The sequence below is a fragment of the Coenobita brevimanus genome, chromosome 6 (genome assembly GCF_032717465.1).
Source record: "Coenobita brevimanus isolate Jiangsu-jjx chromosome 6, ASM3271746v2, whole genome shotgun sequence".
In the NCBI taxonomy this organism is placed as follows: Eukaryota; Metazoa; Arthropoda; class Malacostraca; order Decapoda; family Coenobitidae; genus Coenobita; species Coenobita brevimanus.
Window position 1 is genome coordinate 22565809 of NC_136959.1, and position 26236 is coordinate 22592044.

Genomic DNA, 26236 nt, shown 5'->3' on the forward strand with positions numbered 1-26236 from the left:
TAGTCACTGTCAGGTAACGTGGGGGACTTCAATATTCAGCCCTGATTGTACGAGCAATATTCCTCTGCAATAATACACAAACACTTAAAGCCCACCGTACAACAGCACACCGCTCTAAAGCTCACCACACCATAGGCCGCCACAGCATGGCTCTCCACGCGAATCATTACACTAAAAACAATCACACAACAGCTCACTACATCACAGCTCACGACACTAAAGGTCGCCAAGCTGGAAACCACCACACTAATTATCACACTAAAACAATTACCACATGCCACATAAAAGTTCACCACACCTCACAATGCCGCATCACATTGCACCACAGCTCATAACACTACAACCCTACTTGACTCACCACAACAGCGGTGAGAACAACTCAGCATCTATCACAATTTTTTTTTTTTTCTCACAATGTTTCCATTTCAAGGTCCAGACAGGAATAGCTCTGTACATCTAGGGTGGGGGAAAAAAAAGACCCTCCTCGTGCAAAGAGTTTCGTGATGTCAAGAGGCGGATGGCTGTATGTGTCTGAGCACATCCCTCCCCATCCTATGTCCAAGCCAGTATTGTTCCAGCTAGAAGAAACACTACCTAAGTCACCACCTGCTATCATCCTTCACTTTGTTCCATCTACACAATAGCTATACGTGCATTGAAATATGGTCTAATACACTTTCCAATGGACTCTTATTTATTAACTCATTCACGTATTTTTCTCTCAGCTGCTTACAAATACTGCTTATCCTAAGGCAAATGATATAAATAACATAGTCTCTGCTCTAACATCGATCTCTTTTTTTAGTCTCCCATTGACGTCATATCCTCTGCTTCCTCCCTCCACCTACCACCACCGTGCGTGAAATATAGCTCCACAAACGCCTTCTTGTTTGGCTCTTGTTCTATATACTCACACAGTCACACTTGGTTACTTGTCACAGCCTGCTCATGCCACGATCACCACTCATCATCACTCTATCTTCCTTTACTACACACAAGCAACACAACACACAGAAATAAACTCAACACACATAGACAGAACAACACCCAGAAATACACTCAGTACATACAGACAGACCAACACAAAACACACAAAAATAAACTCAACACACACTGACACCCAGTATCCTTTGAATACCATTGGCATGCATCATCAACCAGCTCAGAGATCCTAACACACAGTCAAACAGACACAAATTATGCATCTTCACACACACACACACACACACGAATCTATACCTACCCATGTACTACGTCTGTATACTCCTGTTTCAGAGAACACACACACACACACACACACACACACACACACACACACACACACACACACACACAATTATATTCTAGATCAGGAAATGCTTCTGGCTCCACCATCCCCATCACTATCATTGTTGAGTCGCCAAATGGAGATAAAAGTAGAGACTAATGAATTAATCTGTTACTGATCCTCATTAATAATATAAGGTACGAAAAACAGACTTCAGTGTTTCATCCCATACCTTAATGAGATGGAAGATTGTCACTTCTTTGGCAGAGAGAGAGAGAGAGAGAGAGAGAGAGAGATTCATCAGACCAGATAATTACCTTGGCTAATTAACCAGGTGACAAATATCAAACGCAGGGGGTCGTGTGGTGCTGCCCAGCCTCTTCCCTTTAATAATTGCTCAGACATTACTCTTTCCTTCTTCGTCTCTTTCATGGTTCCTTACGATGTTTGTGGTTATATTATCTTCTTGCGTTTTGTTATTGTTATTCTTCTGTACTTCTCACTCATTCATTTGCTCGTTCGCTCAGTCATTATATCCGTCCTTTTGTTCGTCATTGTCTCTCTATACCTCTGTCTGTCTGTCTGTCTGTCTGTCTGTCTCTCTCTCTCTCTCTCTCTCTCTCTCTCTCTCTCTCTCTCTCTCTCTCTCTCTCTCTCTCTCTCTCACACACACACACACACACACACACACACACACACACACACACAGAAATACAGCAGTCAAATCCAGCACACATCCAATAATTATGCAGATCATTAACTTCTTACCCCTCGTCCAAATTCCACCAAAGTTCGTCAGAATGTATCGACAGGGAGACTCCAAGGATTCAGTATTACGCAGACCTTTGTTAGTATGTTCAAAAATACTGAATTGAAGATTTGGTGACTTCACATTAGAAATACAAATAATAGTGCCGAAGAGGAGAGAGTTTAGGTCATACTGTCTAATTTAGTCAGTCCACGGTCAGGAATGAAACACCGATCAGCAAAAGTATGGAATAAAAAACAAGAATTCAGGTGAGAAGAATGAGCCGGAGAGTGCAGAAAAAAGGTATTTTAAAGTTTCCAAGAATATTTGCGTAATAAGTGAAGTTTAAGTCTAAAATTACCTTCCGACCTTACTGTTCATTGTTAAGGCTTTCACTCCGAGGCTCATATACTTTGTATTGTTCTTGCTAACAATGGACAAGTTCCTTCGCCTCAGAGGAGACACCATGCAGTGAGGAGTTAAGACTACAACTAACCCTCTCTGTCTGAATAATCTATCCTCAATTTGTCAGAAAAAAACATAAAAAAAAATGATTCTAAGGGCTAATAAGACTTGAGGGTCAGCAGTTCAAGACGAGAGTTCAACATGTACAGTCAACAGTCACATTCAGGTATGCCATAAGATGAAAGAAATCCACAGTTAAAACGCTAGAGTTAACAAAAATGATGTTAATCAAGAATGAAGACATGAAAACTGAGTCAAATTCCAGATATTATTATTCCCAGTACAGTGAGGCCATGTGGGGAGGATGGAGAGGGAGAGACTAACAAGCAAGGTATAGGTGAATGAGGTTGAGGGGGGTGGGGATAGGGGAGACAGAGGAGGAGATGGAGGTATGGAGTGGAAAGGTATTTGAGAGAGGGGTGTGTGAGCTATTGGGAAGTCAGTGAAATGGCGGGGGACGGGGCGACATGAAGGCGATTTGTTTGTGGACACCCCTTACGGGATTAAGGCGTCTGGCAATAGACAGATGGACATAGAGGGCAAGTACAGTCCTCCACGTGCGCAGGAGGGATTATGGTTTAATAGATTCTTGGGTACATTCCACCCATCCCCTGTCCACCATTAATTTCTGAGGAAGGGTTATTAGGTCTCTCGTTCTCTCCCCCCTGCCATCTCTCTCTCTCTCTCTCTCTCTCTCTCTCTCTCTCTCTCTCTCTCTCTCTCTCTCTCTCTCTCTCTCTTTCAATTACGTGCTAGAGGACAGAACTTGACTCGTGTGCACGAAAGAAAGGTACAAGTATATTTTACGAATATTGTAGCGGCTGGCATTTAGAAATTATGAGTAAAGTGTTTTTGATTGATAATATAAAATACTTTGATCACATCTGGGAAAGCTGGAGAATGGGAAACAAGGAGACTGAGAGAGAAATGGAAGAATATAGTGGAAAAGTTAATGCTGGAAAGTGCGTTGGAAGGTGGGACTGGATGACGGGAGGGGGTGGTGACAATGAATCCTAATGAAAGGCTCTGAGGCGTGTTTTATCCACCTTGACTAAAATTTATAGTCAGGTGTCTAGAAAATTATATATTGTTAGTATTGTGGATGTAGGATATTTTTTATTTCTAGTACAGAGTTATTCAGACAACCTTTCGTTACGCTCTCTAGCCCATTCTCTAAATGACCTAATTATTTGCACTGTCTGAAATCAGGCTTCACTCTGCCTCCTCAATTTTGTCGTGCACTCCTATGGATGTTGTGTCTTGCCCTGCCCTGGTGCTGTATGCTCTAAAGGAGATGTGGAGAAGCAGTACGGTCGCTTCCCCACATCTCCTTTAGATCATACAGTGGCCAGTTTTTTATAACAGCTCTTCAGTATTGAGAAAAGTGGGCCGGTTCTACTTCGACCTCGTTTCAGACTATCGATGGTTCCATGTACTTTCAATCCCCCTCAGTCAACTATCGTCGACAGAAGATCTGTCCAACAACCCAACCAAACATACAATAGATTCTAACAGACAGAATAAAACCGTAAACAATTCGCTTTGTCTGAGAGGAGAGTGGATAAACAACAAGGAAAATATGAATCATAATCATCGTAATTCTGAAGGATGAGTTTTTTCAGAAGCAATTAAGGGTTATAGTGAGATACGCGGAGGAATAAGCATATAAATTCAAAATAAATTCCTGTCTTATTATGCATCCATCTGTCGACTAAGCGTAGAAACGTTTAGATCAGACCGCATAGACACTGACATCATAAACTACTGTACACCCGCATTACGACGCGCCAACGAAAACAACACAGAACAACCAATGCACCAACACACAGACTAATAGTGGCCATTAAACACCGCTGGTTAATTACTTGCCAGAGAGAGAGAGAGAGAGAGAGAAAGAGAGAGAGAGAGAGAATCAGGCCGCAGGACTGGCGTGAAAGGGGGAACTCTAGCATTACCAACCTATTTCTGGCTTGTAGGTCACTCTCATTATACCACACCCTTTACATGTGGGCATATTTAAGTGGATGACGGGGGATAGAGGGGATGAGCACCTCCTTCGACGTTTATGGAATATTTAGCCACAATTCTTAATCAAAACCTTTCCAGATCCTCTTCGGTCCGATTAAGCATATTTCCATATATTTTTGCTATCTCAGTAGGAACATAGTCACGTTAGGAAAACTTCTCGTACTGATAGAGTTACGAAGAGCTCTACCTGCCTGCAAGTACTGAAACCATATCGTAACCAACTTCACAAGGGTCGTTCGTTGTATATCTACCTTTTCATATTAATCTACTATAATTCTAGCCGTGTGTATATTTATGTCTGCGTAGCCCAATCGAAACTGGAAAAAGAAGCGCGATGAAATTTGTCAAGATGGTTGCGGTTGTGTCAAAGATGGGCCCATTTGAATTTCCTTTCGACTGGAATTTTCAAATAGGGTGTTATGGCCTCTAATAATTATCCCTATTAGCTCTATATTAAGTGGAATACATCAAGCGGAGGTTGTCTGGCGCTGAAGCAGGTATTCGTTGGTTTCCAGCAGCGGGAGGCACATATGAAGAAAGGTCCATTTTTGAACAGTTGAATATCAAACAAAATCATGTTTTCCTCAACAAAATTTACATTCCTGGCATTGATATACTATTCTGCATGAAATGGTGCCAAATTATTGCAAGCAGATGCATAGCCTTTGAGCCAGGTGTGTATAATTTAAACAAGTCCTGGCGAGAAGGGGGAAGCATGAATCGTTTAATAGTGGTCACCTTCAGCACAATTACGACAACTGAAAATCTGATATATAAATAAGAATGTGCTGTGGCATCGTTGGCACCAGAGCTATGTTTTGCATTCCCCGTGCAATCTGCCACTCTGGTGCAACTGTGAGATGACTGAAACCAAACCCGTGTGAGATGAATGATTGAGATTCGGGGAGAAAGACAGGGAGCCCTCAGCAGAAGGAAGAGCGCAGCGACCCAACAGGGCGGTGGGGCAATTGTATGTTTTTACACAAATTAAACATTAAGGGAAAAGGATATTTTAACTAAGCTCATTTTACTCTAACTAGCCCTAAAACTGTCAACTGTTCGCTTTGAATAAGTACAACAATAGATTAACGCTAGAATATTGTGCTAGCCACGAAGAAGTGCCCTGAAAATGATGAAGAGCTGTAGTACTGTCTTTTTCTGCACATGAGCTTCGCAAAGTGTGCTGCAAAAGATGACTACTGGTCCCTGGATTAGGTAATAGGACTATAACTGTTGTGTTTCCCTTCTGTCACTCCACCACCCGGTCTTAACACACCGCCAGACAAATCATTAACAAGTATCCTAACCCGTACATAAATTTATGGGTACAATCTTGTCTGCAGAAAAAAAAAATGCTCATAAACACAATTGAGTTTATAGTTGTTTGTGTTAATTTATGCACAGACCAATTTTTTTTCTCTCTCTCTTTCTCTCTCTCTCTGGTTCATTACGTCTTGTGGAGTGGCAGTGCAACCTTAGGGTCAGCTGAAGCCCGAGTGGTAAGGAGAGAGAGAGAGAGAGAGAAGGGGGCGGTGGAGCACTCTTGTAGTCTTCTAGATAAACAGGTAAAATGCCAATATTCATAAAACAAGGTATCCCCGGATTTGACACACTAAATGTAGAAGGTGGCTATAGGGCTAATTTTAAACAGGGCAAAGTTGTACCAAATGGGTATAATTCTAATCAATCATGGAGTTTCAGTGACAGTGTGTGTGTGTGTGTGTGTGTGTGTGTGTGTGTGTGTGTGTGTGTGTGTGTGTGTGTGTGTGTGTGTGTGTGAATAAGGCGATATGGAGAAGAGGGATGGATAGGCTAAGGTTGAGATGGAAGGATGGGGTAGAGAGGTATACATGAGAGAAACGGGTGTGAGCTGGGAAGAGGGCAGTGAAATGACAAACAATAAAGCAATATGGAGGTGATTTGTTTGTGGCCATCCCTACAGGCGTCTGGCTGTACATAAACTGACTGATAAATTGACTGGTGAAAATTGTCTCTCATAGCTCACCCATAAGTTACTGTACCTCCATAATGGTAGAATCTTTGGTGCATGTTATTATTGTTTGTTAAAAAAAAAAAAAAAATGAAATTCCCCGCTCTGAGTTAGTGTGTCAAGTCCCTGTACACACACACACACACACACACATATACATACACACACTTAAATATACACATACATATACAAATATATACACAAAAAGCCTTTTCGTCTCATTAACTCTCCTCCTCTTAGTGGCTCCCTTAAACCTCCGTCTCTTCGCCGCACTGTTGCATCTTTATGTCTTTTCTGTCACTGCATCAATGGTCACTGCTCCTCTTAACTGTCTGCTTGTATCCCTCCACCGCTACGGTTTGCGCGTTGCACCCGTCTTGTAACAAGTTTTCATTCCTTTTCTGTTCAACTCTTTAATGCAAGAGTTAATCGTTACTCTCAATCCTTCTTATATGCAACAGGTCAACTCTGAAACTGTCTTCTTCTGTCTGTATTTCTCATTGCCAATGGTGTCCAGTCCTTCAGACACAGTGTGTCCAGGCATCTCAAAATGAACAGATCTTGAATTTGGCTCTCTGTTAATCTTTTTTTTTTCTTGGATGGACCAATCTTGCGGGCTTCTGGCCTTGGGTTCCTTCTTCTTTGCGTAGAAAACATATATACACACTGTTACGGAACAGAGAAAACTGTCCCACAAAGTTCCAGGTTCAAAACAAATAGGTAAAATTACAAGTTAAAGTTTAATGCTCAAACTAACAACTAAATATTCAGGACTCATAAGGATAATGTAATGGCAAAAGACAGGTTAAATATATGGTTAACTGCAATAGCCTCTATTAACACGAAATTAGCAAGTGTAAATTTATCTAAGTCAGCCCTGATAAAATGAGAAAACCGGAAAATGCTCAGTGAATGCAAGATATATTATTACAGATACAAAATATTATTAATAATGGCTGACACCCAAAACACATGAATCACAAAAACCTCACTAGGCCTACGAATTAACACCCCATGCTATACAGCACAAGAAAAAATGCAATAACACTTATACTCAAATTACACAGCTGCTAGATGGCTGGAGACTTCCTGAGCACTCACAATAATAACAACTGTACAGGGGAGGACAGAGATGTGAGCAAAATGAGGAGTAGATCTAAGTGGCAATTAATGCAGAGACTGAGCTCACTATATAGGGGCTGGCAGAGCTTGATACAACTTGTAAGAAGGACGCGCAAATGAAGCCATAGGGGACAAAGAGTTGACAATCCTGCTCTGAACAACAGAAAGAACGACTTACTCTACTATAAGGGTAGAAGGGGGGAGTGAGGTAGAACACGCTCGTGATCAAACATGCAGCATACTATAGGTTAGAATTACACAAAGGATGATGAAATCATAGGCTATGTAACACCTCCCCACAAAAAAAATAAAAATAAATTTACAAAGGAAATTTCTTATTACTCTCAAACAATCTGCCTAAAGACTAGATAAGCAATCTGCAATAACATTTTCTTTCCCCTTGACATGTTGTTTGTCTAATGAATACTCCTGAAGAAGTAGACTCCATCTTGTCAATCTCTGATTTTTATCTTTAAACTTACTAAGGAATTTCAGTGGGTTATGATCGGTATAAATGACTATGGGGTCAAAACCAGAACACAAATAAAATGAAAAATGCTGTAAACCCAAAATCAAGGCCAAAAGCCCTTTCTCAATAGTTGAGTAGTTCTTTTGAGGTGGAGTGAACTTCTTACTGTAATAAGATACAGGGTGTTCAATACCCTGATCATCCTCTTGCAGCAAAACAGCCCCAGCTCCTGTATCACTTGCATCAACAGCCATCTTAAAAGGCTTAGCAAAATTTGGAGTAGCGAGCACTGGCTGACTTAATAGGATAGCTTTAAGTTTGCTGAAAGAGGATTCACAGTCATCGGTCCAGACAAATTTAACTCCCTTTTTCAGTAGGTCTGTAAGTGGTGATACAAGAATTGAAAAGTTAAGAACAAATCTCCTGTAATAACCTACCATTCCCAAAAATCTTTGTAGCTCTTTCCTAATATTAGGTCTGGGAAGATCACTTATAACCTGAACCTTAGCTGCTGGTGGTGCAACATGTCCATCACCAATTTCATACCCAAGGTACTGAACTTTAGCTTGACCAAACTCACACTTTGATAAATTAGCTACAAGATTAGCCTGAACCAAACGCTCAAGAAATTTACTGACATGGCATAGGTGATCTTTCCAGTTGTCACTGAAGATTAATACATCATCAATATAAACAACACACCCTGCCAAACCCCTTTGTTACAACATTCATGAGCTTCTGAAATGTGGCTGGTGCATTCTTCATACCATAGGGCATTACAGAACATGCAAAAGTCTTTCCTAGTGTTACAAAACACGAGATCTCCCTAGCAGGTGCAGTCATAGGTACTTGCCAGTATCCCTTTAACAAATCAAACTTACTTATGGACCTAGCCTTTCCGATCTTGTCTATGCAATCTTCCACGTGAGGGACAGGGTAAGTGTCTGTTTTGGTTATCTGATTAACACGTCTGTAGTCAATGCAAAGCCGCTGTGACCCACCTGGCTTAGGGACTAGAGTGACAGGAGAACTCCACTCACTCTGACAGGGCTCAATCATCTTGTGGTCCAACAGGTAGCCAAGCTCCTTCTGGATGAGAGGAACTTTCACTGGGTTCACATGGTAAGGAGGCAGTTTAATTGACTTTGCATCTCCAACATCGACATCATGCATCAACACAGTGGTTCTTCCTGGAGTGGCACGGAACACTTGCGGGTACTCCTGCAGTAATGCCGAAAACTCCTGCCTTTCCTCGGGAGGTAGATGAGAAAGCTTAGTCTGGAGATCATTCATGATATCAGGATTCTTCCCCAAACTATCACTCAGGCTCATGCTGCATGGGAGAACTTCACTTGCAGACTCAGGTGGAACAGCTACAGTCCAGACTGGGTTATTTTCGTCCCGCCTGTGATATAACTTTAGCATGTTGATGTGACAAAGTTGCTTGTTCTTTCTATGATCTGGTGTGGTGATGACATAGTTGACATCACTGAGTTTCTTCTCCACGAAATAAGGACCACTAAACTTGATTTGAAGAGGTTGCCCATGAACTGGTAGCAGAATCAAAACCTGATCTCCTGGCTGAAAGTGGCGTAACCTGGACTTCTTATCATACCAAGTCTTCATCTACTCCTGAGCAGCTCCTAAATTCTCTCTTGCCAGCTGTAAAGCAGTGGACAACCGTTCTTTGAACTTCATCACATACTCCAGCAGGTTGACGTCATCTTCCTCCGACAGCCAGCATTCCTTGAGTAGCTTGAGGGGTCCCCTTACTTCATGGCCAAACAGTAGTTCAAAAGGTGAGAAGCCCAGTGATTCATTTGGAGATTCTCTTGCGGCAAATACAACTAATGGAAGACCTTTATCCCAGTCTTTCTGATGTTACAAACAGCATTTCTTGAGCATCGATTTGAGTGTTTGATGATATCTCTCCAACGCTCCTTGGGTCTGGGGATGGTAAGCTGCAGACGTGATCTGGGTGATGCCCAACTCTTTCAGAGACTGCTTGAAAACATTTGACATGAAATTACTTCCCCGGTCTGACTGTACCTCCTTGGGCAGACAAAACTTTGTGAAGAACCCTAGCATTTCCTTAACCACGTTCTTTGCTGAGATATTTCTAAGTGGAATGGCTTCAGGATAACGAGTAGCCATATGAATCAGGGTCAACACAGAAGAAAATCCTGAAGAAGTCTTAGGAAGAGGGCCCACAATATCCACCAACACACGGGTGAATGGCGCCTCAAAAGGAGGAATGGGAACTAGAGGTGCAACCTTTTTGGTCTGATTACACTTCCCCACAACTTGACAGGTGTGACAAGACTTACAATACTAGGAAACATCCCTGAAGATACCTGGCCAGTAGAAGTGTTTCAAAATGCGTGCCACAGTCTTCCTCACTCCAAGGTGTCCTGCCAAACTGGAATCATGAGCCACTCTAATGATATCCTGCCTACAAACACGAGGGATGACAACTTGATGTACAACCTCCCATTCACAGTCGGCTGATGCTGTTGGGGGTCTCCGCTTCCTCATAAGTACTCCTGACTTTATATAATAACAAGTAGAAGCACCAGCTGACTCTTCCTCACTGCAAGCAGAGTTAGCTAGACCTTTCTAATCAGGGTCAGCAACCTGCAACTCAACCAACTCTTGACAAGACAAATTATCAACACTACGGGGTACTGCCTCATCTGGTGAGTGATCCAAATTAGCAAGAAAAGTGTCAGCTAGGATAACATCATCATCATGATTATCCTCTAAATCACCAGTAACTTTAGACTTAGCCCTAGTGACAGCACATGCAGGGAGCACATCAGGGACATCACAATCCTGGGTCGCAGCCACTGGTTCACTAGACAACTGAGGAGCTGGACACACTTGACTTCCACCAATATCATTTCCAAGTAAGAAAGTTACACCTGACATTGGGAGTGTCTCAACCAACCCAACCATAACGGAACCATTAACAAAACCAGACTCTAAATTCACTCTGCACAGAGGGAGAGAGAAGTAATTATTCCCTACACCTTGTAAGATTACAGTTTCATCAGAGGAATAAACATTAGAGCCTAGAACACTGGTCAGCTTAAGGGATTGGCAAGCACCTGTATCACGATATATTTTAACTGATTTCCTGTCATTACTGTCCAGAGGACTGACAAAACCATCAGACAGGAAATTAGCACATGAACTCTTGAGAGTGTCACCCACGTTACTGCTCAAAAGAGGAGCTCCATCATGAGAATTTAATTTACCCCTCAAAGCAGGTTCAGTTAACTCAGTTAAAGAATTCTGGGAACTCTCAAGAGTGGACACTAGACCAATTGACTGAATATTTAAAGACTCCTTTTTGTTCACAACACGCTGTCTCCTGAAACATTTCTCCGTAGTATGACCAAGCTTACTACAATAAGTACATTTACTGTTCTGAAATCTAGAGGTGAAGCTGATATTTACTTCCTGAGAAACATCATCCTTATTCTCTTTCCTGTTACCTTTACTCTGAGTAGAGGCAACGTACTTACTCTCAGCTTTCCCTTTTTCTCTAGAATATCTCTTGTGAGTGAGAAAATATTCATCAGCTAAAACTGCAGCATCAGACAAATTATCTATTCTTCTCTCATCAAGATATAGGCTTACATCCTTATTAATACATCTTTTGAAGTCCTCCAGCAAAATCATCTGCTTAAATTTACCAAAATTAGAATCCACATTCTTAGAATTTAACCACTGCTCTAACAGATCTTCTTTGATTTTTGCATACTCAACATGGGATTGCTTATCTTGCTTATAAGTTGTCCTAAATTTTACTCTATAGGCTTCAGAAACAAGCTCACAGGCCTTAAGAATCAAGCTCTTAACTACATCATAATTATCAGATTGATCCTGAGGAAAAGATGCATAAGTTACTTGAGCTTTACCGGTGAGAACAGTTTGAAGGAGTACTGGCCAATACTTTTTGGGCCAATTAAGACCTGTAGCTACCCTCTCAAACAACTGAAAATACTTTGTTAAATGAGATTCATTAAAAGGAGGGACAAGTTTAACCTTTTTAGCCACATCAAAATCATCAGAGCTAGATGATCCAGTTCCACCTTGTTTCATGCGATACTCATGGTCTGCCTGAATCCTAGCTAGTTCAATTTGTGCCTGAGCCTGTGCCTGTGCCTCCTGAATACAAGCCTGAGATTCAGCGTCCGTAGCATTTGCCTGAAATTCAGCCTCCTTAGCACGAGCCTCCTGCAGGGCTAGCTGTAACTTTGCTAATTCAATCTGCGTTTGCTCATTTGGAGGAGTTACATTAAACAAGCTTTTATTAATCATGTCAACAATTTGATCTTTAGAATGATGTGAGCGAACAACAATTCCCAATTGTTGAGCAACAAGCTTAAGTTCTTTCTTTGTTCTGTTTTCTACATCACACATTGTTTGCACATTTGACAAAAAATCTTTGGCTTCATCAAGCGTAGTAATAGTAGACATCATGAATAAATCAGTCACAAAATATCAAGCAATATCCTTATGATAATATCCTGAATATCCTGATAAGAGGTCGCCAAATTTATGTTACGGAACAGAAAAAACTGTCCCACAAAGTTCCAGGTTCAAAACAAAAGAGTTAGGTAAAATTACAAGTTAAAGTTTAATGCTCAAACTAACACCTAAACATTTAGGACTCATAAGGATAATGTAATGGCAAAAAACAGGCTAAATATATGGTTAACTGCAATAGCCTCTATTAACACGAAATTAGCAAGTGTAAATTAATCTAAGTCAGCCCTGATAAAATGAGAAAACCGGATAATGCTCAGTGAATGCAAGATATATTATTACAGATACAAAATATTATTAATAATGGCTGACACCCAAAACACATGAATCCCAAAAACCTCACTAGGCCTACAAATTAACACCCCATGCTATACAGTACAAGAAAAAATGCTATAACACTTATACTCAAATTACACAGCTGCAAGATGGCTGGAGACTTCCTGAGCACTCACAATAATAACAACTGTACAGGGGAGGACAGAGATGTGAGCAAAATGAGGAGTAGATCTAAGCGGCAATTAATGCAGAGACTGAGCTCACTATATAGGGGCCGGCAGAGCTTGATACAACTTGTAAGAAGGACGCGCAAATGAAACCAGAGGGGACAAAGAGTTGACAATCCTTCTCTGAACAACAGAAAGAACGACTTACTCTACTATTAGGGTAGAGGGGGGGAGTGAGGTAGAACACGCTCGTGATCAAACATGCAGCATACTGTACGTTAGAATTACACAAAGGATGATGAAATCATAGGTTATCTAACAACACATAAATACATGCATAGACACATGCATACATATAAAACATACACATACACACATTTCTATTTCTCTACAAATAAATACGTGTATATATATATATATATATATATATATATATATATATATATATATATTGTTACATAGCCTATGATTTCATCATCCTTTGTGTAATTTTAACGCACAGTATGCTGCATGTTTGATCACGAGCGTGTTCTGCCTCAGTCCCCCCCTTCTACCGTTATAGTAGCGTAAGTCGTCCTTTCTGTTGTTCAGAGCAGGATTGTCAGCTCTTTGTCCCCTATGGCTTCATTTGCGCGTCCTTCTTACAAGTTGTATCAAGCTCTGCTGGCCCCTATATAATGAGCTCAGTCTCTGCATTATTGCCACTTAGATCTGCTCCTCATCTTGTTCACATCTCTGTCCTCCCCTGTACAGTTGTTATTCTGAGTGCTCAGGAAGTCTCCAGCCATCTAGCAGTTGTGTGTAATTTGAGTATAACTTATTACATTTTGTTCTTGTACTGTATAACATAAAGTGTTAATTTGTAGGCCTGGTGAGGTTTTTGTGCTTGGTGTAAAGTTTTGCTATCAGCCATTATTAATAATAATTTGTATCTGTAATTATATATCTTGCATTCACTGAGTATTATCCAGTATTTTCATTTTATCAGGGCTGACTTAGGTAAATTTACTCTTGCTAATTTTGTGTTAATAGAGGCTATTGCAGTTAACCATATATTTAACCTGTTTTTTGCCATTACATTATCCTTATGAGTCCTGAATGTTTTGTTGTTAGTTTGAGCATTAAACTTGTAATTTTACCTAACTCTTTTCTTTTGAACCTGGAACTTTACGGGACAGTAGTGATTTTTAGTATTGTCACTTAAAGTGTACATTATCTTTCTCTGTTCCGTAACATAAATTTGGCGACCTCATATCAGGATATTCAGGATATTATCATAAGGATATTGCTTGATATTTTATGACTGTGATTTATTCATGATGTCTACTATTACTACACTTGATGAAGCCAAAGATTTTTTGTCAAATGTGCAAACAGTGTGTGATGTAGAAAAGAGAACAAAGAATGAACTTAAGCTTGTTGCTCAACAATTGGGAATTACAGTTCACTCTCATCATTCTAAAGATCAAATTGTTGGCATGATTAATAAAAGCTTGTTTAATGTAACTCCTCCAAATGAGCAAACGCAGATTGAATTAGCTAAGTTACAGCTAGCCCTGCAGGAGGCTCGTGCTAAGGAGCCTGAGTCTCAGGCTAAGGAGGCGGAGTCTCAGGCTCGTATTCAGGAGGCACAGATACAGGCACAAATTGAACTTGGCAGGATTCAAGCAGACCATGAGTATCGCATGAAACAAGGTGGAACTGGATCACCTAGCTCTGATGATTTTGATGTGGCTAAAAATGTTAAACTTGTCCCTCCTTTTAATGAATCTGATTTAACAAAGTATTTTCAGTTGTTTGAGAGGGTAGCTACAGGTTTTAATTGGCCTAAAAAGTATTGGCCAGTACTCCTTCAAACTGTTCTCACCGGTAAAGCTCAAGTAACTTATGCATCTTTTCCTCAGGATCAATCTGATAATTATGATGTAGTTAAGAGCTTGATTCTTAAGGCCTATGAGCTTGTTTCTGAAGCCTATAGAGTAAAATTTAGGACAACTTATAAGCAAGATAAGCAATCCCATGTTGAGTATGCAAAAATCAAAGAAGATCTGTTAGAGCAGTGGTTAAATTCTAAGAATGTGGATTCTGATTTTGGTAAATTTAAGCAGATGATTTTGCTGGAGGACTTCAAGAGGTGTATTAATAAAGATGTAAGCCTATATCTTGATGAGAAAAGAATAGATAATTTGTCTGATGCTGCAGTTTTAGCTGATGAATATGTTCTCACTCACAAGAGATATTCTAGAGGAAAAGGGAAAGCTGTGAGTAAGTACGTTGCCTATACTCAGAGTACAGGTAACAGGAAAGAGAATAAAGATGATGTTTCTCAGGAAGTAAATACCAGCTTCACCTCTAGATTTCAGAAAAGTAAATGTACTTATTGTAGTAAGCTTGGTCATACTACGGAGAAATGTTTCAGGAGACAGCGTGATGTGAACAAAAAGAAGTCTTTAAATATTCAGTCAATTGGTCTAGTGTCCACTCTTGAGAGTTCCCAGAATTCTTTAACTGAGTTAACTGAACCTGCTTTGAGGGGTAACTTAAATTCTCATGATGAAGCTCCTCTTTTGAGCAGTGACGTGGGTGACACTCTCAAGAGTTCATGTGCTAATTTCCTGTCTGATGGTTTTGTCAGTCCTCTGGACAGTAATGACAGGAAATCAGTTAAAATATATCGTGATACAGGTGCTTGCCAATCCCTTATGCTGACCAGTGTTCTAGACTCTAATGTTAATTCCTCTGATGAAACTGTAATCTTACAAGGTGTAGGGAATAATTACTTCTCTCTCCCTCTGTGCAGAGTGAATTTAGAGTCTGGTTTTGTTAATGATTCCGTTATGGTTGGGTTGGTTGAAACACTCCCAATGTCAGGTGTAACTTTCTTACTTGGAAATGATATTGGTGGAAGTCAAGTGTGTCCAGCTCCTCAGTTGTCTAGTGAGCCAGTGACTGCGACCCAGGATTGTGATGTCCCTGATGTGTTCCCTGCATGTGCTGTCACTAGGGCTAAGTCTAAAGCTACTGGTGATTTAGAGGATGATGATGATGATGATGTTATCCTAGCTGACACTTTTCTTGCTAATTTGAACCACTCACCAGATGAGGCAGTACCCCGTAGTGTTGATAATTTGTCTCGTCAAGAGTTGGTTGAGTTGCAGGTTGCTGACCCTGAGTTGAAAGGTCTAGCTAACTCTGCTTGGAGTAAGGAAGAGTCAGCTGGTGCTTCTACTTGTTATTATATAAAGTCAGGAGTACTTATGAGGAAGCGGAGACCCCCAACAGCATCAGCCGACTGTGAATGGGAGGTTGTACATCAAGTTGTCATCCCTCGTGTTTGTAGGCAGGATATCATTAGAGTGGCTCATGACTCTAGTTTGGCATGACACCTTGGAGTGAGGAAGACTGTGGCACGCATTTTGAAACACTTCTACTGGCCAGGTATCTTCAGGGATGTTTCCTGGTATTGTAAGTCTTGTCACACCTGTCAAGTTGTGGGGAAGTGTAATCAGACAGAAAAGGTTGCACCTCTAGTTCCCATTCCTCCTTTTGAGGCGCCATTCACCCGTGTGTTGGTGGATATTGTGGGCCCTCTTTCTAAGACTTCTTCAGGATTTTCTTATGTGTTGACCCTGATTCATATGGGTACTCGTTATCCTGAAGCCATTCCACTTAGAAATATCTCAGCAAAGAACGTGGTTAAGGAAATGCTAGGGTTCTTCACAAAGTTTGGTCTGCCCAAGGAGGTACAGTCAGACCGGGGAAGTAATTTCATGTCAAACGTTTTCAAGCAGTCTCTGAAAGAGTTGGGCATCACCCAGATCACGTCTTCAGCTTACCATCCCCAGACCCAAGGAGCGTTGGAGAGATATCATCAAACACTCAAGTCGATGCTCAAGAAATACTGTTTGGAACATCAGAAAGACTGGGATAAAGGTCTTCCATTCGTTGTGTTTGCTGCAAGAGAATCTCCAAATGAATCACTGGGCTTCTCACCTTTTGAACTACTGTTTGGCCATGAAGTAAGAGGACCCCTTAAGTTACTCAAGGAATGCTGGCTGTCGGAGGAAGATGACGTCAACCTGCTGGAGTATGTGATGAAGTTCAAAGAACGGCTGTCCACTGCTTTACAGCTGGCGAGAGAGAATTTAGGAGCTGCTCAGGAGAGGATGAAGACTTGGTATGATAAGAAGTCCAGGTTACGCCACTTTCAGCCAGGAGATCAGGTTTTGATTCTGCTACCAGTTCATGGGCAACCTCTTCAAGCCAAGTTTAGTTGTCCTTATTTCGTGGAGAAGAAACTCAGTGATGTCAACTATGTCATCGCCACACCAGATCGTAGAAAGAACAAGCAACTTTGTCACATCAACATGCTAAAGTTATATCACAGGCGGGACGAAAATAATCCAGTCTGCACTGTAGCTGTTCCACCCGAGTCTGCAAGTGAAGCTCTCCCACGCAGTATGAGCCTGAGTGATAGTTTGGGGAAGAATCCTGATATCATGAATGATCTCCAGACTAAGCTTTCTCATCTACCTCCCGAGGAAAGGCAGGAGTTTTCGGCATTACTGCAGGAGTACCCGCAAGTGTTCCGTGCCACTCCAGGAAGAACCACTGTGTTGATGCATGATGTCGATGTTGGAGATGCAAAGCCAATTAAACTGCCTCCTTACCGTGTGAACCCAGTGAAAGTTCCTCTCATCCAGAAGGAGCTTGGCTACCTGTTGGACCACAAGATGATTGAGCCCTGTCAGAGCGAGTGGAGTTCTCCTGTCACTCTAGTCCCTAAGCCAGGTGGGTCACAGCGGCTTTGCATCGACTACAGACGTGTTAATCAGATAACCAAAACAGACACTTACCCTCTCCCTCGCGTGGAAGATTGCATAGACAAGATCGGAAAGGCTAGGTCCATAAGTAAGTTTGATTTGTTAAAGGGATACTGGCAAGTACCTATGACTGAACGTGCTAGGGATATCTCATGTTTTGTAACACTAGGAAAGACTTTTGCATGTTCTGTAATGCCCTATGGTATGAAGAATGCACCAGCCACATTTCAAAAGCTCATGAATGTTGTAACAGAGGGTTTGGCAGGGTGTGTTGTTTATATTGATGATGTATTAATCTTCAGTGACAACTGGAAAGATCACCTATGCCATGTCAGTAAATTTCTTGAGCGTTTGGTTCATGCTAATCTTGTAGCTAATTTATCAAAGTGTGAGTTTGGTCAAGCTAAAGTTCAGTGCCTTGGGTATGTAATTGGTGATGGACATGTTGCACCACCAGCAGCTAAGGTTCAGGTTATAAGTGATCTTCCCAGACCTAAAAGTAGGAAAGAGCTACAAAGATTTTTGGGAATGGTAGGTTATTACAGGAGATTTGTTCTTAACTTTTCAATTCTTGTATCACCACTTACAGACCTACTGAAAAAGGGAGTTAAATTTGTCTGGACCGATAACTGTGAATCCTCTTTCAGTAAACTTAAAGCTATCCTATTAAGTCAGCCAGTGCTCGCTACTCCAAATTTTGCTAAGCCTTTTAAGATGTCTTTTGATGCATGTGATACAGGAGCTGGGGCTGTTTTGCTGGAAGAGGATGATCAGGGTATTGAACACCCTGTATCTTATTCCAGTAAGAAGTTCACTCCACCTCAAAAGAACTACTCAACTATTGAGAAAGAGCTTTTGGCCTTGATTTTGGGTTTACAGCATTTTTCATTTTATTTGTGTTCTGGGTTTTGACCCCATAGTCATTTATACCGATCATAACCCACTGAAATTCCTTAGTAAGTTTAAAGATAAAAATCAGAGATTGACAAGATGGAGTCTACTTCTTCAGGAGTATTCATTAAACATACAACATGTCAAGGGGAAAGAAAATGTTATTGCAGATTGCTTATCTAGACTTTAGACAGATTGTTTTAGAGTAATAAGAAATTTCCTTTGTAAATTTCTTTTTCTTTGTGGGGAGGTGTTACATAGCCTATGATTTCATCATCCTTTGTGTAATTTTAACACACAGTATGCTGCATGTTTGATCACGAACGTGTTCTGCCTCAGTCCCCCCCTTCTACCGTTATAGTAGAGTAAGTCGTCCTTTCTGTTGTTCAGAGCAGGATTGTCAGCTCATTGTCCCCTATGGCTTCATTTGCGCGTCCTTCTTACAAGTTGTATCAAGCTCTGCTGGCCCCTATATAATGAGCTCAGTCTCTGCATTATTGCCACTTAGATCTGCTCCTCATTTTGTTCACATCTCTGTCCTCCCCTGTACAGTTGTTATTGTGAGTGCTCAGGAAGTCTCCAGCCATCTAGCAGGTGTGTGTAATTTGAGTATAACTGTTATTACATTTTGTTCTTGTACTGTATAGCATGGGGTGTTAATTCGTAGGCCTAGTGAGGTTTTTGTGCTTGGTGTAAAGTTTTGCTATCAGCCATTATTAATAATAATTTGTATCTGTAATGATATATCTTGCATTCACTGAGTATTATCCAGTATTTTCATTTTATCAGGGCTGACTTAGGTAAATTTACTCTTGCTAATTTTGTGTTAATAGAGGCTATTGCAGTTAACCATATATTTAACCTGTTTTTTGCCATTACATTATCCTTATGAGTCCTGAATGTTTTGTTGTTAGTTTGAGCATTAAACTTTAACTTGTAATTTTACCTAACTCTTTTGTTTTGAACCTAGAACTTTACGGGACAGTAGTGATTTTTAGTATTGTCACTTAAAGTGTACATTATCTTTCTCTGTTCCATAATAATATATATATATATATATATATATATATATGTATATATATATATATATATATATATATATATATATGTATATATATATATATATATATATATATATATATATATACACAAAATTCCGTTCAAGAAAGTCGGCAACAATCAAGCTAAGGAAAGGAGAGGAATGATAATGAAAAGACAAAGGCAGCGATGTAAATAGGAATAGGTTTTGGTAAATGCAGGACAGGGTGATAGCGGAACAGTACAAATGGAGGAAGAACAGGAAGGAATGAGTGTGTAGCGACGGAGGTGGTGATATTTAGTGAAGGGGAATGGTGATGGTGCCGAAGATTACACAGTGATGGTGGTGAAGACTGGTGCTTGAGAAATGGTCAGTGCCAGTATGTTATGAAAATGGACTGGTGGTGAACGGAAGAGAGACATTTGGCAAAGGGTTGGTGTTTGAAGATGTTATGGCAGTGTGTTGTGGTGACAGTGATGTGGTCAAGGTGGTGGCGATGGCTGGAGGTGATAATGCAAATGATGATAAAAAGTACTGAGTTTTGATGAAGGTCTGGTGATGGCTGGTGCTAGTGCTCGCAAGTGTGAGACCTGGCGGTGCTGGAAAGTTCAGTACTTATACAGATGCACATAAACAAATAACATTCAGGAGCCATGAGAAGAGGGATAATAGTAGTTGCATTACAGCAGGAAATAGAAAAAAAGATACAACAGTATGGATCTGTGTATTTAGTGTTAGGCACAGAGGACGCTCAGTCAACTGGATTTGTGTCTGCATGATTTCCTGCTCACTTCCCTGCAGATTTTGAGCCTGAGTAGAGTGACTGGGAAGAAGTATAATAAACATGGAAATCAATTATATGCAGTAGATTAAGTCGTCCGAAACAAGATACACGAGTGGTTCCTGTGGTAGCCATTCAGTTGAGGGGGACCATTTTACTACCCACTCGACTCCTTCCACGTAATCCGGATGAGCCTCTCATCGTGCTGTGTTCAAGCGTGTTTGGTGCTGATGAAGGACTTGTGAGATTGTGTGTTGCGTAAGCTGTTTGAATGAGAGCTGGTTTATGCTGTGGTAGGTTGGGGTTTGGGGGATTATGGCGGCAGTATGAAGGGGGATGCGTTGTGGAGGCTATGAGACTGAGAATTTGTGAAGAACGTTGTAATAAACGAAATGGGAGTTGTGGCAGTAATGTAAGGGATTGTGCTGTGGAGATTTCTGAGTTGTGTTGTGGAAGTTGCGAGGCTGATGTAGTGGTGAGTTGGGGTTGTGGGTAAAGTGCTGTACTGTGGAAATGGCTGGGTTGTATTGTGGAGGTTGTAAGGCTGAGAATTACTTTATGATATTGTGGTGAATTGAGGTTGGGGGGGGGGGCTGTTGCGTAATGTTGCAGTTGCGGTAGATTATGTCAGTGTGAGTGTTTTCGTGGTTGCTGAAGGATATCATACTGGTTATCGTCTGTGTCAGCTATTATGCAGTACAAAGTGGAATTGGGGCAGTGACGTTACACTGTAATATTTGTGATGCTGACGTAATGTGGAGAAGGTGTTTGATGTGACAGCGGCTTTTGGTTTTGTGTGGTGGTGTTTAGTACTGGTTGTGTGTGTGTGTGTGTGTGTGTGTGTGTGTGTGTGTGTGTGTGTGTGTGTATGTGTGTGTGTGTGTGTGTGTGTGTGTGTGTGTGTGTGTGTGTGTGTGTGTGTGGTGCTAATGGTGTGTGTGAGTGATAGTGTGTGGTGGTGTGTATGGGTGGAAAGTTGTGCCGGTGGTGTGTGGTGGTATGTGGTGCCGATGGTGTGTGGTGCCGATGGTGTGTGGTGCCTGTGGTATGTGATGGTATGTAGTTCTGTGGTGGTTTGTGGGGCTCCTGATTTATGGTGCTGTGTATGGACTGTGGTGTGAGGTACTGGTAGTGTGTGGTGTTGGTGGTGTGCATGGATGGTAGTGTGTGGTGCTGGAGGTGTGATTCGATAGTGGTGTGTGGTGCTGGTGGTGTGTGCATGGATGGTGGTATGTGGTGCTGATGGTGTGTGGTGCTTGTGGTGTGTATGGATGGTGGTGTGTGGTGGTGTGTGGTGCTGATGGTGTGTGGTGCTTGTGGTGTGTATGGATGGTGGTGTGTGGTGCTGGTTGTGTGCATGGATGGTGGTGTGTGGTGTGTTCACGGATGATGGTCTGTGATGCTGGAGGTGTGTGCATTTATGGCGGTGTGTGGTGGTATCTGGTGCTGGATGTGGGCATTGATTTTAGTGTGTGGTTGCGGTTATGGGGTTGTGGTTGTAAGGATGGCGTGTGATGTGTGGTAATATACTGTGGTGCTGATGGTAGAGTTGTTTGTGTCTATATGGATATTTTATGTAAACAGAAAGATCCTAAGCCCCAAAGCCTATAATGCATGTCACTACCAGATTTACAGGAAAAACAACAACAATGTCCAAGAGCTGTTCATTTTAGTTTTCACAGACAGACTTTGCTTGTAAGACTTGAGTTCATATGCAGTGTGATAACAGACCAAAATAAACAGTGTAAGAGTTGATCAAATGCATATAGGAAATAATGACTACTGGTAAAATTCCTGTACTAGAGAGTTGGACAGAGAAGTGAGAACGTGTAGCATGACTGGTGATGTGCCAACCGTAATAGAGGTGAACTACATGTGCCTCGTTTTCTGGCACTAATTATCTCCAAGCAATATCATATACGGCGGTAATTTGTTATAGGGCAGTGTATAAAATGATTATAATGTGGTACATACCCATAGTTAACAGCGGTGGGAATTTTAGGCAAATCACAGGGGAATGACCACCTTTAAAGAGTACCTTCTCTTTTTTGAACCATTGGTCTCTCACCCCAGGTCGTACCCAAAATTTATGGTTAGGGGTGGATACTGGGTCGCGATTAGCCTGACCGGGAGGGAAGAGGGGGCTGCACTACAATTACTTACACCCCTCTCTTCCTCTACATGGCTAGTGTGTGTGTGTGTGTGTGTGTGTGTGTGTGTGTGTGTGTGTGTGTGTGTGTGTGCTAACATACAAAGATAGGTTTCTATCATATGCCCCAATACACCATCTTAACCTGTACAGTCATTTTTTTTTTAAATCTTCCTACATCCAAACGGTTTTATTCAGCTTATGGAAAACCTGACGTAGATGGATTATTGAATACCATATCTACTTCCTGCCGTCTGCCAAATCTACCTCTGACTGATGAAAATCGAATGGGAGTAGAAAAATGAAGGTAAGAAAAGGCTATCGGAAACAACAGGTTAAGTCCCTTGATCACGAATTATATTTTTTCATTACTAAGCTGACTTTTACAGAATGAGGGAGGAGATGTTTGCTATTATCTCTCCCTTAAATAATACCCAGTAGAGGCTGTGTTGACAAATCAGAGAAGAGTACCAGCTACATGCATAAAATATAGCGTGTGTTATATATTATTTTTTTTTTTAACCATCCTCGAGACAAAATTGCAGGTATCATGGGACCAGTGTTCGATTGCAACATTGTCTCAGTCCTTTAAAACAAATATATCCGTCTGCTATCGCTAATACTGAGCACAATCAGTATACATTCTTAAAAACGCTAAAGTAAACACGGATCAAAGGTTTAATGGACAGGGAAGGCGCTCAGATACATTACCTTCGTACATAATTGCGCGTCCATACGTGTGCTCAAACAAGTGCTGGCAACATGTAAGCAACACAGTAACGAACACGCTGCAAACATGTTGGGAACAGCAGTGTCCAGATCATGTTGGCAACACCATGATGAAGTCTCAGCTGCCTGGTATGGACACACTTATCCCATCGCCTCTGCTGCCAGTGTTCGAAGCTGCACTGAAACATGTTTGCATACACCTGTCCAAATACTGCTGCAAACATGTTCCCGAACATGTTGCCTGCCGTGTTGCCAACATATGTTCGACAGCACGTGTAGACGCGCCCTAACATGAACCAGGTAATGCACAGTGGTTTGCGTCAGAGGCCGGATGCGGCCAAAAAATATCAGATCCTCACCTTGCATCCTAGACACAGTTAACTGAGTCCATTTGTCTTAAATGCCTGTATTCTATAGCCAGTTCGAGGCTGCTAAGTTCTTGATTTAATATACCATTTTGAAGACTGTGTTCCTCGTGAGTACATATTTTATTCTGAAATCTGTAACTGGAATGTGGGGAGTAATAGCAGTATTCATTCCTTTAAGTAAATATGCGGCTCCTCTACCAGATTCAAAAATTATCCCCCTATCAATTATGTACATTTTTCTTTGCTATACCTAAGAATCATACCCCAGATAAGCCGGTTTGGTTAGTTTAGTGCAGTGGCTCCCAAACTTGTGGATTCTGTGTTCCCTATTAGATTAAATACGATATCTGTGACCCTCTTAGATTTAATATGATAACATCTGTAGCCCCTGATTATGTTCATTTGAAGGAAACAAAACATAACTCGAATGAGCATGTTGATTATGAGCTTATGAAAAGTCGAGTGATTAAATAATAATGCTGTGAATAAACATAAGAAAAAAATAAAGTATCCTGACAAATTTGTAGCACAGTTGAAAGTGTATCTTTGCTACTAGATGGGATATCAGTGACTGAGACTCACAGCGAATACGAAAAAAATCAATGTGCTTTTTTTAGTTTGATATTTAAGAGATAAAAAAAAGTGGCTGGGTGGGAGTCAGAGAAGGGTAGACAAGATTTAAATAAATTCCAAATTAACCAGTTTGCTGATGCCATGGCAGCGTTCCATTCTTGCACTAAACCCCATCAATCTCTTCTTTACGATGGTGTTTATGGTACATGAGTCGCTTGTGAGAGGAAGTCATCTAGAATTGCCTCTAGGTATGCTCTGCACCAAATGGTTGGCAGAAACAGTTCCCCCGCAAATACTGGCTCTGGAGAATTATTGCATTGTAAAACTTTATTTCCAGTTATTTCAGATGCTTATAAGCACACCATCCCTCCCAACCTCCAAAGAATGCACCATGATTTACAAGGGGGTCATGGCCCCCTGTTTGGGAACCACAGGTTTAATGAGGTGACGACAGTTGCATAGGGGAGGGGGAATGCCAGAATCTTTGGGGTCTTTCTTTAATGCGTCCACACTCAGTTAATCTGCTAGACTATGCTTGCTAATCTCTCTTCCAGTGCAAAGAGAGATTATCCGAAACAGTTAGGAATCCAGATAATTATTCAATTTTTTGGTTCCATCTCATCATCAATCAATGCATATTTTAGTGTTTTTCTTAATAAATAAGCGTTACATATAGGGGCATGACAGGACGATGTTACGCTGGTACACGGACTTTGCACGCAAGCTCGGGCTAAATGGACAGATTCAACCTTCTTTCTTTATCTCGTGCTGAGAATTCAACTAAGGGCATGTGCAGTACTGAGCAACACATTCTTCTTCAATAAATCTTCTGACACGTCTACCTCGATTCTCTTTATAAGCTCTTGCCGAGGTCTTTAAAAATTGATCTCCTAGACTGAACCCTACTTTTTTTGTCTTTAGTTTTCTTTCCCTACCTTACGATGAACTCAGACTCAAATGGTTCTTTAAAGACGTTATAACCATACAAGAATTTTTTTTGAACCACTGAAAATGACATAGTTCAAACTGTCGGAGTGTCCCTACAAAATAAAGTCGTTTGTGGCTACATTAATATTAGTTATTCTCTACAAACTGTTGCCAGGTATCGGATGACTACTGGATAAACTCATCTTTCTTCTGCCAGGATTTCTATACATTTTTCTTGAACTCCTGATATTTATGGATTGCCCCAAGCTCCTTGAAGGTTATTCTGGAGCCCCACGCCAACATAACGCTAGTCAATGATACCTCAACTGTTATTCTGTGTATTAGTACAAGTATGGTCTCCGATACACCATAGTCCAGCAATAGTTTAATTTATCATTTTCTTGCACTGTGGAAAGTGACTAGAGCAATGTTCACTAGAGCTCAGATGATATTTCTTGCAGAATTTCTAGTGCAGATCTTGATTTAGCCACGGTGGGTTGTGACTTATTTTGTTCTCTTCCCGGCTTCAAGCATTAACTGCTGATATGCCCAGTTGTATCTTCATGTATTCTGTACGGTCGAAAAAGCCTGTGCACGACGGATTTACTTTTGATATGCTTCGGGTATTAAATTTATTCTTGCAGAACCATCAATATACGCTCCACTGTCTCCTTTTCGTTTCTCTTCCGGGTTATCCCCACTAGTTCCGAGCGGTGATACTTTTGTTGTTCCTCGTGTATTGGCCATGCTTCACTTTTTCCTTCCACTGTTTTCCTTTGTTCTGATTTTCTTTCCATAAACTCATCTTTTCCTTCGTCTACTTTGACGATCCCCTCATGCCAGACAGACTACTCGTACATCTATGGATCT